Source organism: Artemia sp. Qi Xiang Cuo, chromosome 20 (genome assembly GCF_049724085.1).
Source record: "Artemia sp. Qi Xiang Cuo chromosome 20, ASM4972408v1, whole genome shotgun sequence".
Taxonomy (NCBI): Eukaryota; Metazoa; Arthropoda; class Branchiopoda; order Anostraca; family Artemiidae; genus Artemia; species Artemia sp. Qi Xiang Cuo.
The window spans coordinates 17,197,136-17,224,222 of record NC_142813.1 but is presented as its reverse complement, the minus strand read 5'-3'; the positions used below and the strand labels follow the sequence as shown (position 1 = coordinate 17,224,222).

The 27,087-nt window shown below is 36.5% G+C and overlaps 1 protein-coding gene and 2 pseudogenes across 3 annotated transcripts in view; all 3 read right to left on the bottom strand.

Annotated features, from left to right (window-relative positions):
• Positions 1–27,087, bottom strand: part of Nckx30C (solute carrier family 24 member Nckx30C) — a 182,628-nt gene that overhangs the window by 42,831 nt on the left and 112,710 nt on the right. The window lies entirely within an intron of this gene.
• Positions 19,804–22,258, bottom strand: LOC148939949 (uncharacterized; annotated as a pseudogene).
• Positions 22,333–23,011, bottom strand: LOC148939948 (general transcription factor IIH subunit 1 pseudogene; annotated as a pseudogene).

Below are 27,087 nucleotides of genomic sequence, written 5' to 3'. Positions count from 1 at the left end.
ATTACGTATATGAGGGGGTCTGCCCCCAAGTCAATACCTCGCTCTTGACGCTAAGGTTCGAATTGTGTTCCAATTCTTTAAGAATGCCCCTTGAATCACAAAGGTCGTTTAATTAGAATAGATAGCTCTTTTGGAAGTACTAACAAACTTTAGCGTAAAGAGTGAGGTATTTACTTGGGGACGAACCCCCTCATATACGTAATAATTTCTGTTTGTTGTAAGTTTTAATTTTGTTCCTTACTTTCAGTCGAAAAAACTTCCTTTTTTTTAGTTTTCTAGTTACGGATCCACCTGGCCAAGAATCTTTAGGCATGTCATTTTTCACCTGATTAAAGAGACAAAATCTGAGGCCCGATTTTGTGCGTCCGGTATGTTTTAATCTTTTCGTCTGTAATGACCAAGTAGCCTACATTCAAAGTCAGATAAAAGGGCAGAACGAAATTATTACGATTCTTTCCTGATCATAAGGAATGTAGAAGGCCAATTCAGGGGCCGATCCAGGGTGTTTTTAAGGAGGGGGGGGGTGCACAAAATAGGTTGATCCGAATTTTTTTTTAGGGGGGCGCAAAACAGGTTGATCCGATAAACTTGCGTTAGGAGCAAGTTTAATCAACGCAAATTTGAGTTAGTTGAGTAAAGTACACTGCTTTAGACTAAGCTAAGGAGAGAAGCCCCCCGCGCCCCCCCTCTGGATCCACCACTGGGCCAATTTTTAAGCAGAATGAACTTTTTTATTGAATTTGATTCAAGGTGGTCTTTTTTTCTGTGCACAATCGTTCCCTTGACTCAACAGCTTAGGAATGCAAGTTGAAAGCTTTAAAGAAAAAATGGTCAGTGTTTTTCGGACAAACAAATATTCATAAGACAAAGTTGTTTTATCAATCTTGTCCACGCCCCTAAATATAAAATTTTAATTCCATTTGCCGTCCCTAAAAACCCCTTGAAAGTTTTATCTCGTTGCCTTCATTCGTTCTCCATATATTACAAATATACTACTTAATAAACTGCACAACTGTACTGTCTTTTGATTTACCTCACTCTCACTACTTCACCGTGGAAAGATCTAAAGTTTCATTGGGGCTAACAAATCGACAGTACTTAGGTGGATCGGAGACATACATTATTCTTTCCCCGAATTGCTTCCCTCTAATTACAAAACACGAAGCCCCTCTCCCCCTCCATCTCCCCAATGCTCCTATAGTTTCAGTTCAATCCCGTTGTTCGCAAGATGTCACATACATGCCATTTTGATATTCTGGATCCACAACTTCTTTCACCTTCCCTCTCCCCTCCTCCAAAGTCGGATTCAAAGTCAATTGGCCCCCTCAACCCCCTGGAGGTTTCAAGTTGTTCATAGGGGCTGTTTCTTAGGTTCAGCAGATACACTATTTTGATCGCCTTGGTACACATGGTTTCTCTTGATCTACATCGCAGCTTCAGCGGGAATAAATTCTTGTCCATCAAAGGCTCATAGTGCAAACAATTTGAAAGATACTGGAGACCAGTATTTTAGATCTTTCCATCTGATCCATCTCCCCTAAGTCAATATTTGAGTTCCACCTGCCCACTCAACACTCCTTGAATTTTTCAACTTAATCCCCCAGGCTGCTCCAAGGAAATTGCAGATATGCCGTTTTATCAGCTTGCAACACATATAATCTGTTGATTTACCTTGCTGCTTAGATGTGATTGTTTTCTAATTCCTTGAGGGGCTTATGGTGCAAAAAAAAGTTGGGAAAAGATGGATCAGAGACGTAATATTTTTAGCAAACGCAAAATTTTAAGCCCTATTGTTCTTCTCTACCCCCGCGTTACCGGTATTTTTATAACCTGGATCCACATACAGGTAGATATTATGTCTTCTAATTTAACTCTATCTTTTCGCCTCAAGTCATAATTCACCAAAAACTTGCCCTCTCCCTCAAAACTTCCTGAAAGTCTTAACCTGACAATCCAGGCCATTCCTGAGATTCTCAAGATATTTCATTTTAATAACCTGGCGACACATTAAAAAGATATTGCAGATAAACTATTTTGATAACCTGACAACAAATTTACCTCACCACCTAACTATGCATAGAATATAGGTTCTATAGGGTCTTATTTTGCAAAAGCATTTAGGTGGATCAGAGACAAGAAATGGAAATACTTTTTCCCCTCCACCTATCACAACAGTTAAAGTCTCCTTGCCCTAATCTCCCCCTTCCTTTTCCCTACAGTACCTAGATGCATTAACTTCATCCTCCTACCTGTTACCGTGACACTGCACACATGCTACTTTGAGACTGGGATGCACAAAGTGTCTTTTGATTTTCCTCTACTCTCTCTTTCAAGTCCAAATTTAAGGTTCACTTTATCCCCCCCTCCCTCCTAACACTCACAGAAATTTAGTTAAATGAAGTTTTCATTGAGCCAAATCAGGCCACTTTCATCAGTTCTTTCCAGTAATCTTAGATACTATGATGATTTTCTTCTCTTTTTTTTATTGCCAAAGCTATGACGAATAAAAACCACAATGTTAAACATATAGTCCTCAGTAAAACGCAAATGAAACTAAAGCCGTTTAAGGAGTTTGAGAGGAAGTGGGAATATAATCTTTTTTTGTTTTTTTTTGTGGTTAGTCTTGTGACGCTGATGTTTGCTGTTTTGTTTATGTTATAAAAAAAAAAACTCTGCTCAAATTAAAATCAATTTTCAGTAAAGCGAAAACAACGATCTAGCCTTTTAAGAGTTTATGGGCGGTCGAGCCATTCCTGTTTCTGGTTATTTTTATTTGTTTCAAGCGTAAACTCCTTATTCATTTTAAGTTCTGTTCGTTTTAGGATTTATTGATTCATCTACAGCAGTATCTGTTATCTTCGTATCATTTTTATCATTTATTTTAAGTTCTGTTCGTTTTGGGTTTCATTTAGCCGTTGATATTAATTTCTGTTCTTTTCCAGTTTAAACTTGAAACCTGATCATTTTAGATTTTAATGTTGATGTTGTCTTTATTCGAAAAAACTTCTTCTTTCGAAAATTTTTTCTTAAAACTAATAAGCTTTAAAAGCTCTTAGACGATGTTGGAGTTTTATGTGCACATATATTAGATCACTATTTTATAACCACTATAAACTAACTACAATTACAGCCTACTTGCTTATTTTTAAATCTCCATATATCATCCCAGCCTAAAGTCATTTTTGGCTTAGAAGAAAAGTTGTTCCAAATTATTTTTTTCTGAGATTCGGTTTTTTATTTAACTCAAAAAGATTGTAATCCTCTATTTAATAAAATAATGTGAAACGACTTCATTGCACGCCATTTCGTGACGTTATTTGATGAGAACAATCTGACTGCTGACAAAGAAGAAATAAACTCCAACTGAGAAGAACAATAAATAGCAAGGAACTGTTACAAGCTGTTATTTAAAATTGACAGCTGTAAATGCAAATCTAGAATATAGAAAACACTAGCCATTTTTTCATTGAAGATGTGGAAAAAGTAACACAAAAAGCATTCAACCATATGAGCTTTCAGGCAGAGAAAATTCACTAGGATGTCAAACTAGACTGTAAACGACGAACGATGAAGATAAACTACTGCTGCCATGGGTGCCAATTAAGGGGGCAGGGGGCCATTGCACCCTAGACTTTGAAAAATACCTTCTTGTTTTTATTTCATAGCTATTTTCTATTTTATCATGGCTGACTGGTTGTTTTTATTTGTTTTATATTGACATAGTCTTTTCAGGGAGAAAGAAAATAATTATTTAAATCTTTTCGTTTTTTAAGACTTTATAGTTTGGCCGGCTATTTGTATACTGGAGAAAAATTTTCAGCAATTTTTAACAACATACACCCTTTCAAAAATCCGGATACAAATATTAGTGTTTAATTTAGTTTCATAACTCCTCTAGTTGACCTGAAATAGAAAACTTGATACCATTCGGAAAAAAAAATCTGTTTACTTTCGTGGATAGCTTGGATACACTTAAACTATTTTGATTTGGTTAAATTTTAAGAGCAGAAGTAGTCCCAAAACTTTAAGTATAGCGCCTTCAGTTGGTTTGTAATTATTGCTGAGATGTTTAACGGGAAAATAGCGGCATCTCAGTGCTTTTCTTTTTAGTTTCAAGAGGACATTTAGTTTCCATGCATATTAGAAAAAGGAAAAGTTTAGCGTGGGAGCAGGATTAGTTTATTTATAATCGTTTTCGCACATTAAAAAGGGCACTAGCCCTTTCTATTTCCAGTCGAATGAGCCCTTTTTGAGTTTCTACGACAACACTTTCTATTAAAACTGTATATGCCCCCAGGGCAAAACTTACAACTCTTCCCCTGAGGGCGTTGACGGGGTTGCAATCCTGAAGGACCTAATTTCCAGAACTTTCAACTACGTCAAACAAAACGGCTATCTTAAAATTTTGATTGGATGTGTTTGGGGAAATGGTGGGCGTGAGAGGGGCGTTAGTCGCTCTCCAATCACTTCCACATTTTAAACAAGGCACTAGCCCTTTCAAGTTCCAATCAAATTAGCCCTTTTGAAGTTTCTACCACAACGCTTTCTATAAAAACCTTATATGCCCCCAGGGCATAACTTAAAACCCTTTTCCTGAGGGCTGGGGGGGGGTTGTCATCCTCAAAGACCTAATTTCCAGAAATTTCAACTACGTTGAAGAGTTGAAGAAAATTACTATCTAAAAATTTTGACTGGATGTGTTTGGGGAAATGGTGGGCGTGAGAGGGGGGTTAGTTGCCCTCTAATCGCTTCCGACAATTAAAAAGGGCACTAGCCCTTTCAATTTCCAATCGAATGAGCCCTTTTTGAAGTTCTACGACAACGCGTTCTATAAAAACCTTATATGTCCCAGGGCATAAATTACAACCCTTGATCTTAGGGCTGTGACGGGGTGATCATCCTCAAAGACATAATTACCTGACCTTTCAACTACGTTGAACAAAATGGCTATCTAAAAATTTTGACTGGATGTGTTTGGGGAAATGGTGGGTGTGAGAGGGGGGTTAGTTGCCCTCCAATCACTTCCGACTATTAAAAAGGGCACTAGCCGTTCCAATTTTCAATCGAATGAGCCCATTTGAAGTTTCTACTACAACACTTTCTATAAAAAGAACCTTATATGCCCCAGGACATAAATTACAACCCTTGACCTTAGGGCTGTGACGGGGTGATCATCCTCAAATACATAATTACCGGACCTTTCAACTACGTTGAACAAAATGGCTATCTGAAAATTTTGATTGGATGTGTTTGGGGAAATAGTGGGCGTGAGAGGCGGGTTACTTACTATCCAATCACTTTCGACTATTAAAAAGGCCACTAGACGTTTCAATTTTCAATCGAATGATTCCTTTTTGAAGTTTCTACGACAACACTTTCTATAAAAAAACCTTATATGTCCCCAGGGCATAACTTACAACCCTTGCCCTGAGGGCTGGGGGGGAGTGTCATAATTAAAAACATAGTTTCCAGACTTTTTAACTACGTCGGACAAAATGGCTACCTCAAAATTTGGATTGGATGTATTTGAGGAAATGGTGGGTGTTAGAGGGGTTTTAGTTATACTTCAATCACTTTCGACTATTAAAAAGGGCAAAAGACCTTCTAATATCCAATCGAATGAGCCCTTTTTGAAGCTTCTACAACATCACTATCTATAAAAACCTTATATACCCCAAGGCATAAATTACAAACCTTGCCCTGAGGGCTCTGACGGGGTTATCCTATTCAAAAACCTAGTTTTAAAAACTTTTAACTATGTTGAACAAAATAGCTCTCTAAAAATCTTGATTGAATGTGTTTGGAAAAAAAGTGGGAGGGAAAGGGGGTTTATTGCCTTCCAATAACTTTTGACTATTAAAAAGGGCACTAGCCCTTCGAATTTCCAATCGAATGAGCCCTTTTTCAAGTTTCTACGACAAAGCTTTCCATAAAAACCTTATATACCCCAGGGTATTACTTACAACCCTTAACCTGAGGGCTGTGGGGGGAGTGGCTTCCTCTTAGATATAATTTCTGGACCTTTCAACTACTTTGAACAAAATGGCTATCTCAGAATTTTGATTGGATGTTTTTGGGGAAATAGTAGGCGTGGAAGGGGTGTTAGTTGCCTTCCAATCACTTTTGACTATTAAAAAGGGCACTAGCCATATCAGTTTCCAATCAAATGAGCCCTTTTTGAAGTTCCTAGGACAACGCTTTCTATAAAAAAAAAACATTACATGCTCCCAGGGTATAACTTCCAACCCTTGTCCTGAGGGATGTGTGTGTGGGGGGGTGGGTTGGTTGTTATCCTCAAAATCTAATTTCAAGAAATTTCAACTACGTTGAACAAAATTGCTATCTCAAAATTTTGAGATGTGTTTAGGGAAAATGTGGGCGTGAGAGGTGGGTTAGTTTCCCTCCAATCACTTTTTACTATTAAAAAGGCACTAGCCCTTTGAATTTCCAATTAAACGAACCTTTTTTGAAGTTTCTACGACAACGCTTTCTATAAAAAACATTATATGCCCCCAGGGCATAGCTTAAAACCCTTGCCCTGAGGGCTGTGGGGGAGTGTCCTCCTCAAAAACATAATATCTATGTTGAAATCAACTACGCTGAACAAAATAGGTATCTCAAAGTTTTGATTCGTTGTTTTTGGGGAAACAGTGGGCGTGGAAGGGGTGTTAGTTGCCTTCCAATCGCTTTTGACAATTAAAAAGGGCACTAGCCATTTAAATTTTTAATCGAAAGAGCCCTTTTTCAAGTTTCTACGACAAAGCTTTCAATAAAAACCTTATATGCCCCCAGGGCATAACTAACAACCCTTGCCCTGAGGGTTGGAAGGGGGGGGGGCGGGGTGTCATCCTTAAAAATATAATTTCCAGACTTTTTAACTACGTCGAGCAAAAAGGCTATCTCAAAATTTTGATTGGATGTGTTTAAGGAAATGGTGGGTTTGAGCGGGGTGTTAGTTATACTTTAATCACTTTCGACTATTAAAAAGGGCACAAGCCATTCTAATATCCAATTGAAAGAGCCCTTTTTGAAGTTTATACAACATCATTATTTATAAAGACCTTATATGCCCCAAGGGCATAACTTACAACCCTTGTCCCGAGAGCACTGAGGCGATTATGATCCTCAAAAACCTTATTTCTAAAACTTATAACTACTTTGAAAAAATGGCGATCTCAACATTTTGATTGGATGTGTTATGGGAAAAAGGTACGCGTTAGAAGGGGTTTGTTGCCCTCAAACGACTTTCGACTATTAAAAAGGGCACTAGCCCTTTGAATTTGCAATCGAATGAGCCCTTTTTCAAGTTTCTACGACAAAGCTTTCAATAAAAACTTTATATGCTTACAGGGTATAACTTACAACCATTACCCTGAGGGCTGCGGGGGGAGTGGCGTCCTCTTAGATATAATTTCCGGACCTTTCAACTAATTTGAGCAAAATGGCTGACATTCCCCCCTGTGGGGGGGAATGTCATCCTCAAAGACCTAATTTCAAGAGTTTTCATCTACGTTGAACAAAATGACTATCTCAATATTTTGATTGGATGTGTTTGTGGAAAAGGTGGGCGTGAGAGGGGGTTTAGCTGCCCTACTATCACTTTCGCCTATTAAAAGGCCACTAGCTCTTTGAATTTCCAATCGAATGACCCTTTTTTGAAGTTTCTACGACAATGCTTTCTATAAAAACCTTGTATGCCCCCAGGGTATATTTGACAACCCTTTGTTAGAGGGCTGTGGGGGAGTGTCCTCCTCAAAAACATAATTTCTATCTTGAAATCAACAACGCTGAGCAAAATAGCTATCTCAAAATTTTGATTGGATGTTTTTGGGGAAATGGTGGGCGTGAAAGGGGTGTTAGTTGCCTCCCAATCACTTTTGACTATTAAAAAGGCAACTAGCCATTTCAATTTTCAATCGAATGAGTCCTTTTTGAAGTTTCTGCGACAAAACTTTCAATAAAAACCTTATATGACCCCAGGGCATACTAACTACACTTACCTTGAGGGCTGGGAGGGGGAGTTTCATCCTTAAAACTATAATTTCCAGACGTATTAACTACGTCGAACCAAATGACTATGTCAAAATTTTGATTGGATGTGTTTGAGGAACGGGTGGGTGTGAGAGGGATGTTAGTTATACTTCAATCACTTTCGACTTTTAAAAGGGGCACAAGCCCTTCTAATATCCAATTGAAAGAGCCCTTTTTGAAGATTCTACAACACCACCATTTATAAAAACCTTATATGCCCCAGGGCATAAATTACAACCCTTGACCTTAGGGCTGTGACGGGGTGATCATCCTCAAATACATAATTACCGGACCTTTCAACTACGTTGAACAAAATGGCTATCTGAAAATTTTGATTGGATGTGTTTGGGGAAATAGTGGGCGTGAGAGGCGGGTTACTTACTATCCAATGACTTTCGACCATTAAAAAGGGCACTAGACGTTTCAATTTTCAATCGAATGATTCCTTTTTGAAGTTTCTACGACAACACTTTCTATAAAAAAACCTTATATGTCCCCAGGGCATAACTTACAACCCGTGCCCTGCGGGCTGGGGGGGGGGAGTGTCATAATTAAAAACATAGTTTCCAGACTTTTTAACTACGTCGGACAAAATGGCTACCTCAAAATTTGGATTGGATGTATTTGAGGAAATGGTGGGTGTTAGAGGGGTTTTAGTTATACTTCAATCACTTTCGACTATTAAAAAGGGCAAAAGACCTTCTAATATCCAATCGAATGAGCCCTTTTTGAAGCTTCTACAACACCACTATTTATAAAAACCTTATATTCCCCAGGGCATAACTTACAACCCTTGCCCCGAGGGCTCTGAGGCGGTTACCATTCTCAAAGACCTAATTTCTAAAACTTTTAACTAAGTTGAACAAAATGGCTCTCTAAAAATTTTGATTGGATGTGTTTGGGGAAAAGATCGGCGTGAGAGGGGGTTTATTGCCCTCCAATCACTTTCGACTATTAAAAAGGGCTCTGGCCCTTTGAATTTCCAATCGAATGAGCCCTTTTTCAAGTTTCTACGACAAAGCTTTCCATAAAAACCTTATATACCCCAGGGTATTACTTACAACCCTTAACCTGAGGGCTGTGGGGGGAGTGGCTTCCTCTTAGATATAATTTCTGGACCTTTCAACTACTTTGAACAAAATGGCTATCTCAGAATTTTGATTGGATGTTTTTGGGGAAATAGTAGGCGTGGAAGGGGTGTTAGTTGCCTTCCAATCACTTTTGACTATTAAAAAGGGCACTAGCCATATCAGTTTCCAATCAAATGAGCCCTTTTTGAAGTTCCTAGGACAACGCTTTCTATAAAAAAAAAACATTACATGCTCCCAGGGTATAACTTCCAACCCTTGTCCTGAGGGATGTGTGTGTGGGGGGGGGTTGGTTGTTATCCTCAAAATCTAATTTCAAGAAATTTCAACTACGTTGAACAAAATTGCTATCTCAAAATTTTGAGATGTGTTTAGGGAAAATGTGGGCGTGAGAGGTGGGTTAGTTTCCCTCCAATCACTTTTTACTATTAAAAAGGCACTAGCCCTTTGAATTTCAAATTAAACGAGCCTTTTTTGAAGTTTCTACGACAAATCTTTCTATAAAAACCTTATATGCCCCCAGGGCATAACTTACAATCCTTGCCCTGAGGTCTGTGGAGGAGTGTCCTCCTCAAAAACATAATTAATATCTGGAAATCAACTACGCTGAACAAAATAGCTATCTCAAAATTTTGATTGGATGTGTTTGGGGAAACAGTGGGCGTGGAAGGGGTGTTAGTTGCCTTCCAATCGCTTTTGACAATTAAAAAGGGCACTAGCCATTTAAATGTTTGATCGAAAGAACCCTTTTTCAAGTTTCTACGACAAATCTTTCAATAAAAACCTTATATGCCCCCAGGGCATAACTAACAACCCTTGCCCTGAGGGTTGGAAGGGGGGGGGGGGGCGGGGTGTCATCCTTAAAAATATAATTTCCAGACTTTTTAACTACGTCGAGCAAAAAGGCTATCTCAAAATTTTGATTGGATGTGTTTGAGGAAATGGTGGGTTTGAGCGGGGTGTTAGTTATACTTTAATCACTTTCGACTATTAAAAAGGGCACAAGCCATTCTAATATCCAATTGAAAGAGCCCTTTTTGAAGTTTATACAACATCATTATTTATAAAGACCTTATATGCCCTCAGGGCATAACTTACAACCCTTGCCCCGAGAGCACTGAAGGGATTATGATCCTAAAAGACCTAATTTCCAAGACCTTTAACTACTTTGAACAAAATGACGATTTCAAAATTTTGATTGGATGTGTCTGGGGAAAAGGTGAGCGTGAGAGGGGGTTTGTTGCCCTCAAACGACTTTCGACTATTAAAAAGGGCACTAGCCCTTTGAATTTGCAATCGAATGAGCCCTTTTTCAAGTTTCTACGACAAAGCTTTCAATAAAAACTTTATATGCTTACAGGGTATAACTTACAACCATTACCCTGAGGGCTGCGGGGGGAGTGGCGTCCTCTTAGATATAATTTCCGGACCTTTCAACTAATTTGAGCAAAATGGCTGACATTCCCCCCTGTGGGGGGGAATGTCATACTCAAAGACCTAATTTCCAGAGCTTTCAACTACGTTGAACAAAACGGCTATCTTGGAATTTTTATAGGATGTATCTGGGGAAAAGGTGGGCGTGAGAGGCGGTTCAGTTGCCTCCAATCACTTTGGCCTATTAAAACAGGCTACTAGCCCGTTGAATTTCCAATCGAATGAGCCTTTTTTGAAGTTTCTACGACAATGCTTTCTATAAAAACCTTGTATGCCCCCAGGGTATATTTGACAACCCTTTGTTAGAGGGCTGTGGGGGAGTGTCCTCCTCAAAAACATAATTTCTATCTTGAAATCAACAACGCTGAGCAAAATAGCTATCTCAAAATTTTGATTGGATGTTTTTGGGGAAATGGTGGGCGTGAAAGGGGTGTTAGTTGCCTCCCAATCACTTTTGACTATTAAAAAGGCAACTAGCCATTTCAATTTTCAATCGAATGAGTCCTTTTTGAAGTTTCTGCGACAAAACTTTCAATAAAAACCTTATATGACCCCAGGGCATACTAACTACACTTACCTTGAGGGCTGGGAGGGGGAGTTTCATCCTTAAAACTATAATTTCCAGACGTATTAACTACGTCGAACCAAATGACTATGTCAAAATTTTGATTGGATGTGTTTTAGGAACGGGTGGGTGTGAGAGGGATGTTAGTTATACTTCAAACACTTTCGACTTTTAAAAGGGGCACAAGCCCTTCTAATATCCAATTGAAAGAGCCCTTTTTGAAGATTCTACAACACCACCATTTATAAAAACCTTATAAGCCACAGGGCATAACTTAAAACCCTTGCCCTGAGGGTTCTCAGGCGGTTATCATCCTCAAAGACCTAATTTCTAAAACTTTTAACTACGTTGTACAAAATGGCTATTCAAAAATTTTGATTGGATGTGCTTGGGGAAAAGGTGGGCGTAAGACTGGGTTTGTTGCCCTCAAATGAATTTCGACTCTTAAATAGGGCATTAGTCCTTTGAATTTCCAAACGGATGAGCCCTTTTTTAAGTTTCTACGACAAAGCTTTCAATAAAAACCTTATATGCCCCCAGGGTATAACTTACAACTCTTACCCTGAGGGCTGTGGGGGGAGTGGCATCCTTTTAGATATAATTTCCAGACCTTTCAACTACGTTTAAAAAAATGGCTATCTCAAAATTTTGATTGGATGTGTTTGGATAAATGGTGGGCGTGGAAGAGGTGTTAGTTGCCTTCCAATCACTTTTAACTATTAAAAAGGGCACTAGCCATTTCAATTTCCAATCAAATGAGCCCTTTTTGAAGTTCCTACGGCAATACTTTCTATAAAAAAAACGTTATATGCCCCAGGGCATAACTTGGAACCCTTGCCCCGAGGGCTGGGGGGGGTGGGGGGGTGTGATTTCATGCTTTTTCAAGTTTCTACAATAAAGCTTTAGATAAAAACCGAATATGCCCCCAGGGCATAACTAACAACCCTTGCCCTGAGGGCTGGGAGGGGGGAGTTTAATCCTTAAAAATACAGTTTCCAGACTTTTTAACTAGGTTGAAAAATGGCTATGTCAAAATTTTGATTGGATGGGTTTGGGGAAAAGGTGGGCGTGAGAGGGGGGTTAGTTGCCCTCCAATCACTTTTGACTATTAAAAAGGGCACCAGGCCTTTGAATTTCCAGTCGAACTAGCCCTTTTTTGAAGTTTCTACGTCAACACTATATATAAAAATCTTATATACCCCCAGGGCATAACGTACAACCCTTGCCCTAAGGGCTGTGGGGGAGTGTCTTCCTCAGAAACACAATTTCTATCTGGAAATCAACTACGCTGAACAATATGGGTATCTCAGAATTTTGAATGGATGTTTTTGGGGAAATGGTGTGCGTGGAAGGGGTGTTAGTTGCCTTCCAATCACTTTTGACCATTCAAAAGCGGACTAGCCATTTCAATTTCCAATCGAATGAGCCCTTTTTCAAGTTTATACGAAAAAGCTTTGAATAAAAACCTTATATGCCCCCAGGGCATAACTTACAACCCATACAAAAATTTTGATTGAATGTGTTTGGGGAAACACACCCTGGAAATCAGCTAGGCTGAGCAAAATGGTTATCTCAAAATTTTGATCGGATGTGTTTGGGGAAATGGTGGGCGTGGAAGGGGTGTTAGTTGCCTTACAATCACTTTTGACTATTAAAAAGGGCACTAGCCATTTCACACACCTGAAGAGTTGCGTGACGTCACTGATATTTTCGATAATAAAATTACGTTATATATACCTGTGAATAGTAAAAAAGGTCGTTAGTCGCTATCATGACATTGAAGAAGCTACATGAACATCGACATTTATTTCTCGTGCTAGCCAATTCAAAACCGCGGCTTAGTAATGCGATGCTTAAGCATAGCGTCAATAAGGATACTGTTAATCTCTTATCGGAACTTCGTTCAATTTGTAAAGAAGGTAATGTTTAACTGCCAGATGGTGTTAAACAGCACACAAAATAACATCGATCACTTGTACGTGCTCTAACTTGCAAAAAGAAAGCAAATTGTAAAAGAAAAATGACTTGTTCAAGCGGGTGGTAATGTCTTTTCATTGTTACTACCGTAGGTTTATAATTCTGTATTTCTGTAGGTTTATAATCAAAATAGCCGGTATCTTCACAGCGATGTCGTAAAAACCAGACACTCTTATTGTTCAAGCAATTGAAGCGTAGACCAGGTTCTTCTTCCCAAAACAAATTAAAGCCATGACGATACAAGTTTCTTATAAATAAACTGAAATCATGTTTAGGGTTTTTTGCAGTCATGCCAGGTTAGGTATTTTCCCATTGATCACATTTATCACAGTAACAATTGGAGCATAAAAATCCTCTATTACGAGAGTCACAAATATTTTCAAGGCACGAGTTACAGTCTTTAATTTGCACTGCATATTCTCTATGCAATTTACATGGATTGCATAGCTTACTTTTTCCTTATAGTCATCAGCAAAAGTACAATTCTTACAGGATTACCAGCTGACCAATGCACACAAGCATAATGGGCATGTGTAAAACATTTTTCGATGTTGACTGTCTCACTTCCAAAAAGAAACTGAGTCAGGATCAATAGAAAGTGATTTCTAGAGGCGTCATATAACATGTTTAGACATGATTTCATACAGAACGGCCATCTAAGTAGTAGTTAAGAGTAACACCACAATATAATTTTGTTTCGTCTCAATTAATATATCTATAAATTGAGTAAAAACTTGGGGACCACGGCGACAGAGTTTCATACAATAGTACAAAGGTGAGGAATCAGTTCCCATTATACCGTTAAGCATTTCTAGAGAAAACAGTTTTCTTTGAAGAGATAATTCCAGAAAGTCATCATTTAAAATTAAACATTTTTCCAACTTGACTATATTACGTAAGATTTTCTAATTTCCAAATCTATTGATTTTTACACTCTCACTACCAAATACAGACTAACCGTTTTCAATAGATTGTTCTTTTCAATATAGTTCTCTAGCACATTTAATCCGTCGTTCTGTGGCCTAATCAGATAACAAAAACCCAAACCCCTTCCTTTTCTGACTAAAGAAGTATTCGTGGCATTTCAAACGAGTCTAATCATAGCTATTTCAATAAGTGGTTTAAATAACCCACAGCATTTGTAATACTTTAGCTTTGCAAAACCCACACGCGAGATGTGAAATTCCTTCTAATGCCGACAAAGACATCTTATCTCTTTGTATTACCGCTTTTGAAATTATTAGACATTTGTAATACTTAGTTTGTAATACCAATACAAGCGAGGTGTGAAATTCCTTTTAGTACCGATAAAGGAAACATCTGTAATACTTAGTTTTGTAAAACCCACACACAAGGTGGGGAATTCTCTTTAATGACGACAAAGGCAACATTTGTAATACTTTTCTTTGCAAAACCCATACGCGAAGTGTGAAATTCCTCTCACTGTCGACAAAGACATTTTATCTCTTTGTATTACCGCTTGAGAAATTATTAAAAGATATGTAATACACAGATATCGTGAAGCCGAAAAACCCACACGAAAGGTTAAGCAATACCCCAAAGGGAAGAATGCAAGGCAGTATCTGAGAACAATCTAGTCCAATAGAAATACAGGCCTTACATCTCAAGTGACGCCTTAATGTACCCCTGGGCAAAATTCGAAAAGTATAGTAGTTAGGATTTGTAGCTAGGAAAGCAGTCAATTTTCAGGCAGTCTGTTGAGTGAATGAAAAACTTAGTACCAGACCTTATGCAGCTGTTTCCAAGTCTATTGTGAGACTAGTTCGGACTTGATGTAATAACTATCGTGTGCTATATATCATATTACCTGTACCAGTGCATGAAGTGCCCTTATATTTGACGTTTTTGTACACAGCCCTGTTTCTATCATGTGAGTAAAAATAAATCCATTACTTTCTTATTTGTATCTCTTCATGTTAGTATTTCTCAGAATATTGGTCTTTTGTGTATCCAAATCGCTCCCTAAGGAATCAAAGCCTGATGACCTGATGTATGGGTATTAAGAATAGAAACCTAGTAGAATGACGACCCTAGATGCTATGGCTATGCTTTGTGATGAGGTTCTTTAACAGTATCGAGGGTCAGTCAAAAGAGTACTATGAAATAATAACAGTTAAAATTCTTTGTGACTCGATTCATTCAAATTTAACCCCCGTCATTCAAATTTAACCCCCCATTTCAACCCTTATATATCCCCCCGTTATATTTTAGTCTCTGTAAATTCACCATATTCACTTTGGCCGCAATGCATAATTGTTCTTCCGACTTGAATTTGCTTTATGTTATAACATATCCAGCATACATCTTGTCCCATTCTAGGGTTAGTCAGGAGCCCCTAGTAATTGTCACCGCTACTTTAGACACTCTAGGTTCCATTTCATCAACACTTTCAATATTCAATAATGCAGAAGCATCCATTGTGATGTTGACTATCCCACTTCCAGAAAGAAACTGATTCTCGATCAATAAAAATGGCTTCTACCACCTGCAGAGGCATGTTTAGACAAGATTTTCCTATAAAATGTTCGCCTAAGATTTTTAATAGAAAAACAATATGGGGAAATAAAAACACCTGGATTCCAAGAAAAGCCGTCTGGTCATATATAGGGGGAAACACCTGCGAATTTCACTTAGAAACAGGGTGTGCTCGAAATCTTGCCAGCTGACCGCACTGCACAGGTGTGAGGGACTGCATTTAGAATTCCTTATTTATCACTACTTTTCTATTATACCGAACACATTCCAATTACTTATATTGTGTCATAGCCCCTGGGAATCTTGCCAGGTGTGTTGTGACGTTAGAGGGCATGTCTTTAAAATCCTATGGGAATCTTGCCAGGGTTGTTGTGACGTCAGAGGGCATGTCTTGAAAATCCGGGGAGGACATGTCTTTAAAAGTAGTAAGGCCCCACTACTATCGTTGTTAGAAATTGGGCTGGGTTTAATGATCAAATATATTTAAAAAGACTTCAGTATGAAGAGACAACAAATTTTCTGCGGTTAAAAGACATGCAACAACGTAAATCCGTATAAATAATCCATATATAGAAGCCCACCGCGTGCCGAGTGCACGCAGATATCAAAAACCTTTGAATAGACTGCAGTATGAAAAGAAATTTAATTGCGTAAAGAGCAAAAAAACTGGTAATTACAAAAATATTTGTATATATTTTAACAAGGGATTACAACAATTCAAATACCTTGAAAAATAAAACCAAAAGTTTGAAGCTTAGTAGAAATCGTTGTTAGAAATCCGACATACTGTAATAATCGAATATCTTTGAATAGATTACAGTACGAAAAGACATTTAATTGAGGAAAGAGCAAAAAAACTGGTAATTGCAAAAATATTTGTAGATATTTTAAAAATAATAGTGACGAAGACCGCACTGCTTTTCCATAACGAACAACCAAAGCACGAATAACAATAGAGAAATCTTTTTTGCAATTATCTTTACTGTCTTGCAAAAATATTTCCCTATTGTTCTTCGTGCTTTTGTTGTTCGATATTTTAACAAGTTTGAAGCTTAGTAGATATCGTTGTTAAAAATCGGACCTGCATTAATAATCAAATATCTTTGAAAAGACTGCAGTATGAAAAGACAACAAATTACAAATATATATATATATATATATTTGTAATATATATATATATATATATATATATATATATATATATATATATATATATATATATATATATATATATATATATATATTATATATATATATATATATATATATATATATATATATATATATATATATATATATATATATATATATATATATATATATATATATATATATATATATATAGCTGCCAAAGCAAAGTGTGACGTTATGAAAATACAAAATGAAGAGCAAAAAAGTAAGGAGTAAGAAGAAAAGCGACAGCCAGAATCAGAACGAGTTAATAACAAAAGTAAAGAACAAAGACATTTGTAATTAGGTGACTTGCGACAACAAGGATCGAAACAAATTAGAAGACAAGCGACAGCAAGATACAGAACGATTCAAAAACGGAAATGATGAACAAGGAAATATTAAGTTGGATGAACAACGCCGTCACAATTTTCGACGCCAACAAGCTCTGGGACAAAATCCAGTACAAACTCACAAAAATGCCATAAACTACAAAAGTGTTAATTACATGTCATTTGAGACCTTCAACGTTGTATGTATTCACTGTGGAGCCCTTCATTTTCCCAAGGAATGAGTGGCAAACAAAGGTGATTCATTTGGTGATGGTTGCCTACATGGTCGAATTGCATTGCATCTCCACAATTTCCATTGAATTGGTTTGCATTGTTTTAGGTTGTCGCTTATGCGTAACATAAATATTTTAGAAGGGATATGTAATGGATACAGCTTTATGGTTTCTGAATTATGTAACAGCATAACTAAGGCAATTATAATTAGTGGCAAAAATGTGGATTTTTGTATTTTTCAAACAAGTCCACATTTTTGCACATATGGTCTTGAAACCTCTTCAGTAGGGTTCTCTGGTACGTCAAAAATAATGGTATTATTTTCCAAGACCGATTGGAAGGACACCAGAAAGGGCTGTAATAACATGATTTTGAGCAGTTCTAAACGACTTTGAAATGCTAAGGGTTGAACATCTTTGTGCTGACTGTAACATATTCTGTATATTTTTTTTCTTAAGGCCCCAATCCAGACTGGAGCAGCATAAAAAATGGTACTTTCAATTACTGACTTAAACAATTTTCTAAGAGCGGAAGACATTAAGCTCCAGGTCATCCTTGTCATGCTCAAAAGACGACTCGAATATTTCTTAGCTTCATTAATTCTGCATGTTACATGTTCTGTCCAAAGAAGTTTCCTATCTAAAATTACACCCAAATATCGAACTTTATCCTTAACTTCAATAATGTCGCCTCCAAATACTAAATTAACGTGGGGTGTTTTATGTCTATTTGTGAATAAGACGGCCTCTGTTTTTAATGTGTCAAATGTTTTTAATGTGTCACACACACACACACACACACACACACACACACACACACACACACACACACACACACACACACACACACACACACACACACACACACACACACACACACACACACACACACACACACACACACACACACACACACACACACACACACACACACACACACACACACACACACACACACACACACACACACACACACACACACACACACACACACACACACACACACACACACACACACACACACACACACACACACACACACACACACACACACACACACACACACACACACACACACACACACACACACACACACACACACACACACACACACACACACACACACACACACACACACACACACACACACACACACACACACACACACACACACACACACACACACACACACACACACACACACACACACACACACACACACACACACACACACACACACACACACACACACACACACACACACACACACACACACACACACACACACACACACACACACACACACACATTTGCTCTTCTGTTTATTTTGCTACTATTAATATTTTTTAGTTTATTCTTTTTATGTCATCACAACAGGCCCATGTCTATTCATCAAAATTTATCAAGGTTAAATTTGATTACCGTCGTCATATCCCGTTTTAATGTATATTTCAATTCCCAATATTTATAAATCAATAAAAAAAAAATCCTTAGAAAATTGTCTTTATGGGTATATCCAAAATACGTTTATTTATTCATTCATTTCTCCATTTTTGTCATTTTTAAACAATAGATTAGATCACTTTATCGACATACTAAAAACTAAAAAGCTATCAAATGAATACACAGAAAACGTTGTATAATCACGGACTTTTAAATGATTATGATCTATTTTCTACCAAGGTTGCCTAGGCATTTACTGACTCATAGAAAAACATGATTATAGGTTCCTTGACATGCTAACAGTAGCTCCCTATCTTTTGTGACTAACGAACAAAAGTTCTAACTGTATAAAGAGAGAGCATTGTGTGAATACAAAAGCAGAATTTCTCAATAAGCTAGATTGTCACTGATCAAACTTTGAAAGTTGAGATGTGCATGCAGAATAATTCTACAAATTCAAGCTTGAAACTTTTGTATTTAGATTAATTTGTTAGATGAACATGTATCTATACAGAATTTTAAACTGTTGTAGCATCTCAGTAACTTATTCGAAAATAGATTATGCTGACCTAGATATTTCAATTAATGGTATTGCTCAAAGTTGGTTACAAATTTTGGAAATTTAGACATGCATGCATGCAAAATAATTATATAAATAATTATGAAACTTCTGTACACAGATCATTTTAATAGACGAGCAACTATTTCTATGAAATTTTAAACTGTAGTTGAATCCAATAAACTTAAAATAGATTTTGCTAACCATGAAATAGCTTTTTCATGCTTTTAATCCTTTTAATAGACAGTGTTTCACAAACAGTGAAAAAAATTCACAAAAAAATACATCAGTAGTAAAACTACTGATGACGTTTTTACAGTTTTAATACTGATGACGGTCACTTCATATTTGACCGAAATATCTGGTATTTTTTGTTAATTTCCATCACTGTTTGTGAAACACTGTGTATCAAAAGGATTTTATCCTTATTTGAAATTTTATTTCTCGTCATAGAAAGGCAGTGTGGTCCCCGGAATTATCTAATGTAATATATGACAAGATTACTCTTGTCATTAAAACTGCGCTTGCAAACGTCACACTTGAATAGCTTCTCACCAGTGTGGATCTTCACATGTTGAATGAGATGAATATTTTGAGAAAAACTCTTATTACATGTATGGCACTTGTATTGCTTTTCACCGGTTTAGGCTCTCATGTGCGTGGTAGGATTACTCTTATCATTTAAACTGCGCATGCATACGTCACACTTGAATGCGTCATTTGGTATGGGTTTTCAAATGCTTGGCAAGATTACTGTTATCACGAAAACTGCGCGTGCATACGTTACACTTGAATGGTTTTTCACCGGTGTGGGTTCTCATGTGTATGGGAAGAGCACCCTTATGACTAAAACTGTGATTGCATACCTCACACTTGAACGGCTTTTCACCCGTGTGAGTTCTCATGTGTATGGTAAGAGTACACTTCCGTTTAAAACTTTGCTTGCACACGTCGCACTCGAATGGCTTTTCTCCGGTGTGGGTTATTATGTGCATCGTAAGAGTACCCTTATGACTAAAACTGTGATTGCATACCTCACACTCGAACGGCTTTTCATCAGTGTGGGTTCTTATGTGTCTGTGAAGAGTACCCTTCCGAGTGAAACTCTGCTTGCATGTCTCACATTTGAACGGCTTTTCAGCTGTGTGGTTTCTCATGTGTATGGCAAGATCATATTTCTGAATAAAACTGCACTTGCATGCTTCACATTTGAACGGCTTTTCACCGGTGTGGGTTTTCATGTGTTTGGCAAGAGTATCCTTCCGATTAAAACTTCGCTTGCATATGTCGCACTTGAATGGCTTTTCTCCGGTGTGGGTTCTTATGTGTATGTTAAGAGTGTTCTTCTGCTTAAAACTGCGCTTGCATATCTCACAGTTGAACAACTTTACATTGGTGTCCATCTTCGCATGTCGAATGAGATAACTGTCTTGGAAAAACCTCTCATTATATGTCTTAAAGGGCTGTTGGCCTTTATCATCACTCTCTAAAACAGAAGAATCATTACTACTATATCTTCCAGAGGAAATTCCATCGCCTGATGCTAATATAATTGGTTTGTCTTCATCATCGCTGTTTAAAAAAAGTTCATTTGCATTGTCTGAATATTTTTTTATTGTTTCAAACACCATTTCTATTGCTTAAGATTGAAATCACGTGTCAAGTATCAAGAATATATCAGAAATCAAAACTAATTATTGAAATTTCAGGCGTTTTTTTTAGTTTTAATTAAAGAATTAAAATTATTGCTCAAACACCTTAAATATTTTGCAGTTTACATAATAATTATAGTGATCCATGAAATAGAATTATTTATGTAAAACTTTCAGGAATTACTCTAGTTTCAATTCACCAATCAGATTTTTTGTTAAAACTCTAAAGGAGTTACTATATTTTATATAACTATATCTACATCCTTATGATTATGTTAAAACTATTCTTTGGTCTTCACATGCAAGATGATGTTAATATCATTTGCTAGTACAGTGTTGAAAAAAAATGTAGTGATTCGTACAAAATTGATTCTATTTACTATGTTTGGTGGTTTATTTTTTGCTAGGTTTCAGCTATATCCGATGACACTAGCATAGACCCTATTTATAATGAACTGTATTGATGCTTTATGTACAGTTTTTCGTAAAAAATTGACTATATTTAAAAAAAAAATTAAATTGCAAATGACTCTAGATGTGGCAGCTTTCTTTGCAATGAGCAATTAAACAGCTCTCTACGATTTTCCAGTGTCCCGCTATCTGTGGAAAAGAAAGAAAAAAATATTCCATATTTTCAGAATATCTACTTGACTGACACAATTTATAATGAACTATATCGATCCTTTATGTATACAAGACATCAAAAATGCAGGTTTTTTTTGTCAAAAATGATTATATTTTAAAAACTATTTTATTTTAATTACAAAAGGCACTAGATGTAGCAGTTCCCTTGAATATGATCTATTATACAGCTTTCTGTCGTATTTCTGTGGCTAGCTAGCTGAAGAGGAAAAAAACGAAAAGAAATAAAGGATATCGTATGTGGAGAATATCGTGGTTACAGCCAATTTTCTTGATTTTCAAGCCAATACTTGTTCCTTGTTATTAAAGCCAAGGGACAGTAAGTTCGCTATATAGAGGCTATGGACAAGGTGGTTCTAATAGTGGATTTCTTGTTTTAATCTGAATCTATTTTTAGGAGTTATGCGTTACTTTAGTTTTTACTATGGGGTGTGATCGTCTGTTGCTAGATTGATAGCTACCGCGGCAACCCGGATTTGAAGGTACTATTTCTTTTTCAACGCCAGGTTGACCATTAACGGTACTTGCTCCTGCATTTTCAACAGTAGTTCCCTCCAATGCATGACTAGTTGTCTTAAGAACATTCACTGAATGCTATGTGAACCTTCTGTGTAAAGGTGAAGGCTGAGATTCCATACTCTCATTATCTATTGCAAATTCTGTTTCAACTAGACGCGCTAAGTCAGACAAAGGATCTTTGACACCAGCCCTTACATCGCGTATAAAATCCATATTTTCAGTTTTGGCACATTTTTTAAATTCTCCCAGAATGAAGTGGCAGTCATTTTTCTAGGAAACAATGCTTCGTACTTTTTTTGTACTGCTGGATAAGTTCTAAATATTGAATCAATCATATTCTTGGTTAAGTTAAGCTGGAGATCATTGACGCCATCTGCACGAGGCTTTATTTCTGCCAAAATTCCAATTGAGACGCCGACAACTTGCTTCTCTTCTGGTTCAGATACTTTGATCAAAGGATAAGCAAATACTGTCCAAAAAACCTCAGAGGAGACGATTTTGGCAATAACCAGCTCTATATACAATTGCAGCACCAGAGGATTTTCCTTTCGGATCTTACATATTTCCTCTAATTCTTTTAATTGTATCAAACAATCTGTGACTTTTTCTGTCTTTTGTTTGGAACTCTTTACCTTCAGGATTGCTGAAGAGGATAGTGGTGGAACTTTCATCACTAAGAACAACTTGAAGTTGCATTTGAGGCTTATCCGATCGAGAAACTTTCTTAGCGTCACTATAATTATGGTTTATAGCAAGCGTTTTTTTTCCTACTGGTATCCATCCAATACGAGTCTTCATAACATAAAGTGGTCTGTCCTTTTTTTCCTGACGCACAAAGGATAGCGTAAGTAGAATATCTTCAGATTCCATATTTAAAATTTTCTTCATTGTTCAAGCCAAGAGACTGTAAGTTTCCTATGTAGGAGCTTCGGACAAGGTGGTTCTAAGAGTGTACTTTGTGTTTTTATCAGTTTTTTAGGAGTTATGGGTTATTGCGTTTCTTAGTATTAGACGTGATCTTCGTTTACTAGGTTAATGCAACACGGATTCACTCTTTACTGTGAAATTACACACAGAAAAAAGCCTATGGCTTTTTCTTAGTTGGATTTGAATAGTCAAATTCGACCCTCAGCATGGCACTATAACCCAGACAAGTAACTTTTTAAAAGATGCACGTATTATCTTAACTTTTAGCCACTATATGCCGTGGTTTCTTCTTTACCCCTTATACTTTCTTATGCTTTGCACTTTATAGTCATAAACTGGGTAACTAAAATTCTATTATTAATACCTTACCAGAAAAATCAAAACATTTTCAATGGTACAATCATTCAAATTAATCATCTTCAAAAGATATCAAATGTAACACAAATTTGCAATTTTACTACACCCATGAACTCTACACAGAGAACATTTAATCATGATTTCATGACGTCATAATAACGGCATATAGACAATGATATGAAAATGACACCAATACTGCAGTCTCTGCCAGAAATCATCCCTTAATATAACATTATCACAAACAGGACTATCTTGCTATCTTCTTTGGGATAGCAAGAGACGAGGCTCAAAAATCAGGCAGCTAACTAAGTCCGATTTATGCATTGGTTTGTTCTTCTAACGATCGTCTTTTGATATAATTTATTTGAAATCAAATATAACTTCGTATGACATCATACATACCACAGACCTCTTTTCCTTTTCTCTGTTGCATCAATTACTATGAGATAGACTTCGGTCTTTACTGTAAAAAACACTAGAATTACCACAAAATGACCTTAGTTTTCTTGCTCTGAACCACCTATCTATATAGCTAGTACAGTTCTCATGAAACTCACAGCAAGCAGCTTAATTAATCTTGCAGCATTTTAATTGACACTTTTCATTTCTTACTATCTCTTCGCTCTTGCTTCTATTTCGGGCATTTGTAGTGTTGATGCTTGTTGTAATTGTAGATACTGGTTCTTTAGTTATAAGTATATATGGTAGATTCCTTTGAGCACACTCATTGTTGTTACAAGATTCTGGTTGCTCTCTTTCTACACCTCCTCTTCCGTGGCTTTGCCCGACTGGACAAGGTATTTTACTGCAGAGAAGCAAGTTTTCAAAAGATCCTTGTCTAACATAAATACTTGACTTTTCTCTCTCAATTTTAACTTTTCCATACAACTGGTCTATTAAATACCTTTGCTTTTCTCTTTTCATGATACTATGCCTTGTTTTTGTGTAGTACTATTATCTTTAACTTACTTGAAGCTTGCTTGGATAAAGACATTAATGTTTCAGCTTTGTAGTCTTACGGGTCCTTATATTATAAGAGACGAAACTCAAACAATCGAGTAGCTAACTAAGTCCAATGTATGGAATGGTTTGTTATTTCAGTGATTGTCTTTTAATGTAAAAATATAAATACTGTAATCTTAACTATAGTGAAGTTGCGTATGGAAGTTAGTATAGGGAAGAGTTTGATCTTTATTATACTTTTCATGATACTATGCCTTGTTTTTGTGTAGTACTATTATCTTTAACTTACTTGAAGCTTGCTTGGATAAAGCCATTAATGTTTCAGCTTTGTAGTCTTACGGGTCCTTATATTATAAGAGACGAAACTCAAACAATCAAGTAGCTAACTAAGTCCAATGTATGGAATGGTTTGTTATTTCAGTGATTGTCTTTTAATGTAAAAATATAAATACTGTAATCTTAACTATAGTGAAGTTGCGTATGGAAGTTAGTATAGGGAAGAGTTTGATCTTTATTATATTCTATCTAAAATAATGAAGATAATGTGAATGTACCACAGGGTTCAGTTTCTTTGGACTTGAGTTCGTTTTTTAACTATAAATACAAACAGAAAAAAGCCTACGGCTTTTTCTTCTTTTAAATAGTAAGAGATGAAACTCAAACAATCAATTAGTAGCTAACAAAGTCCAATGTATGGAATGGTTTGTTATTTCTGTGATCGTCTTTTAATGTAAATTTACTAACCTATACTATAGTTAAGTGGCCTATATAATTTAGTATAGGCAAGAGGTCGTTCTTTATTATAATCTAATGATGTACTTTTGTTTTGATCTGACTCTATTTTTAGGAGTTTTGGGTTTTTATATTTCTTAGCATTGGACTGATCGTCTATTACTAGGTTGCTAGCTACTGCTGCAACCCAAATTCACATATATATTTATTTATGAGAGGCAGCCTGGCCGAGTGGTCCAAGGCACTGGTGTTAGCCACCAGTCTCTTCAGAGGCGTGGGTTCAATTCTTACCGCTGGTATACGATTATGTTTGAAAGACTGCAGTGTGAAAAGACATCAAAATGCAGTTTTTGGTGGAAAAATTTATTCTCTTTTAGAAATAATTTATTTTAGTTACTATAGATTTTTAACTCAATTAATTTCATTTAAAATGAGATATTGAACAACCCTCTACGATGTTACAGTGCCCAGCTATCTCTGGATACAAAAAAAGAAAAAAAAAAGAAAAAAAGAAAAAAAATTTCCCGTTTAGGCCGAATGTTGTAGTCGCTGCCACTTTTATTGATTTTCAAGCCAATATATTTCCCTTGCTGTTCAAGCCAAGGGACAGACATTTTACTATGCAGGGGTTTCGGACAAGGCGGTTCTAATGGTGTACTTTTTGTTTTGATCTGACTCTTTTTTTTAAGAACTATGGGTTTTTATATTTCTTAACATTGGACGTGATTGTCTCTTACTGTGATGTAATAAAAATAATTTGTTTTAATTACAAAAGGTGTTTAACCCAATTAATTTCCTTTAAAATGAGCCATTGAACAACTCTCTACGATGTTCCAGTGCCATGCTATCTGTTGAATTACTAACCTATACTATAATTAAGTGGCGTATAAAATTTAGTATAGGCAAGAGGTCGTTCTTTATTATAACTATATTCGTCCTTTATGTAACTACACCTGGAACCACCATACATCAGTTAGTATGGGAGAGAGATCGTTCTTTACTGTAACTTCTTTTAAATAGTAAGAGACGAGTCTCAAATAATCAAGTAGCTAGCTAATTCCAAAGGTATTCAATTTTTGTTATTCCAATGATCTTTTTTTATTGTAACTAGGTTTCAGCCATCTCTACAGCCATGATACTATTGGAAATTACATAATCCCTATTTATGTTTTAGTTAACATGGGCAAGGTGTCGTTCTTTATTGTATTACGGGTTACAAACCAAAAAAAGTTTGGTTCCAGGATACAATAATAAATTTGAACTGAGATGAAAAAAATTTCTTTCCAGGAGACAAAAAGCAAAACTAATTTTAGAATTTTCATGTATCTTCGAACATTTGAACCTTTTATAATTTATAATGATGTATAATATAAATACTGTAATCTTGAGTATAGTGAAGTTGCGTATGCAAGTTAGTATAGGGAAGAGTTCGTTCTTTATTATAATTATATACTAATTCTGACGTCACTCTATTCACGTCATAGCTCTAATATAAAACTATGATGACGTTCATTATTTATCTAGTAGGGTTTCAGACAAGGTATTTCTAATGATGTACTTTTGTTTTGATCTGACTCTATTTTTAGGAGTTTTGGGTTTTTATATTTCTTAGCATTGGACTGATCGTCTCTTACTAGGTTGCTAGCTACTGCTGCAACCCAAATTCACATATATATTTATTTATGAGAGGCAGCCTGGCCGAGTGGTCCAAGGCACTGGTGTTAGCCACCAGTCTCTTCAGAGGCGTGGGTTCAATTCTTACCGCTGGTATACTATTATGTTTGAAAGACTGCAGTGTGAAAAGACATCAAAATGCATTTTTTTGTGGAAAAATTTATTCTCTTTTAGAAATAATTTATTTTAGTTACTATAGATTTTTAACCCAATTAATTTCCTTTAAAATGAGCTATTGAACAACCCTCTACGATGTTCCAGTGCCAAGCTATCTCTGGATACAAAAAAAGAAA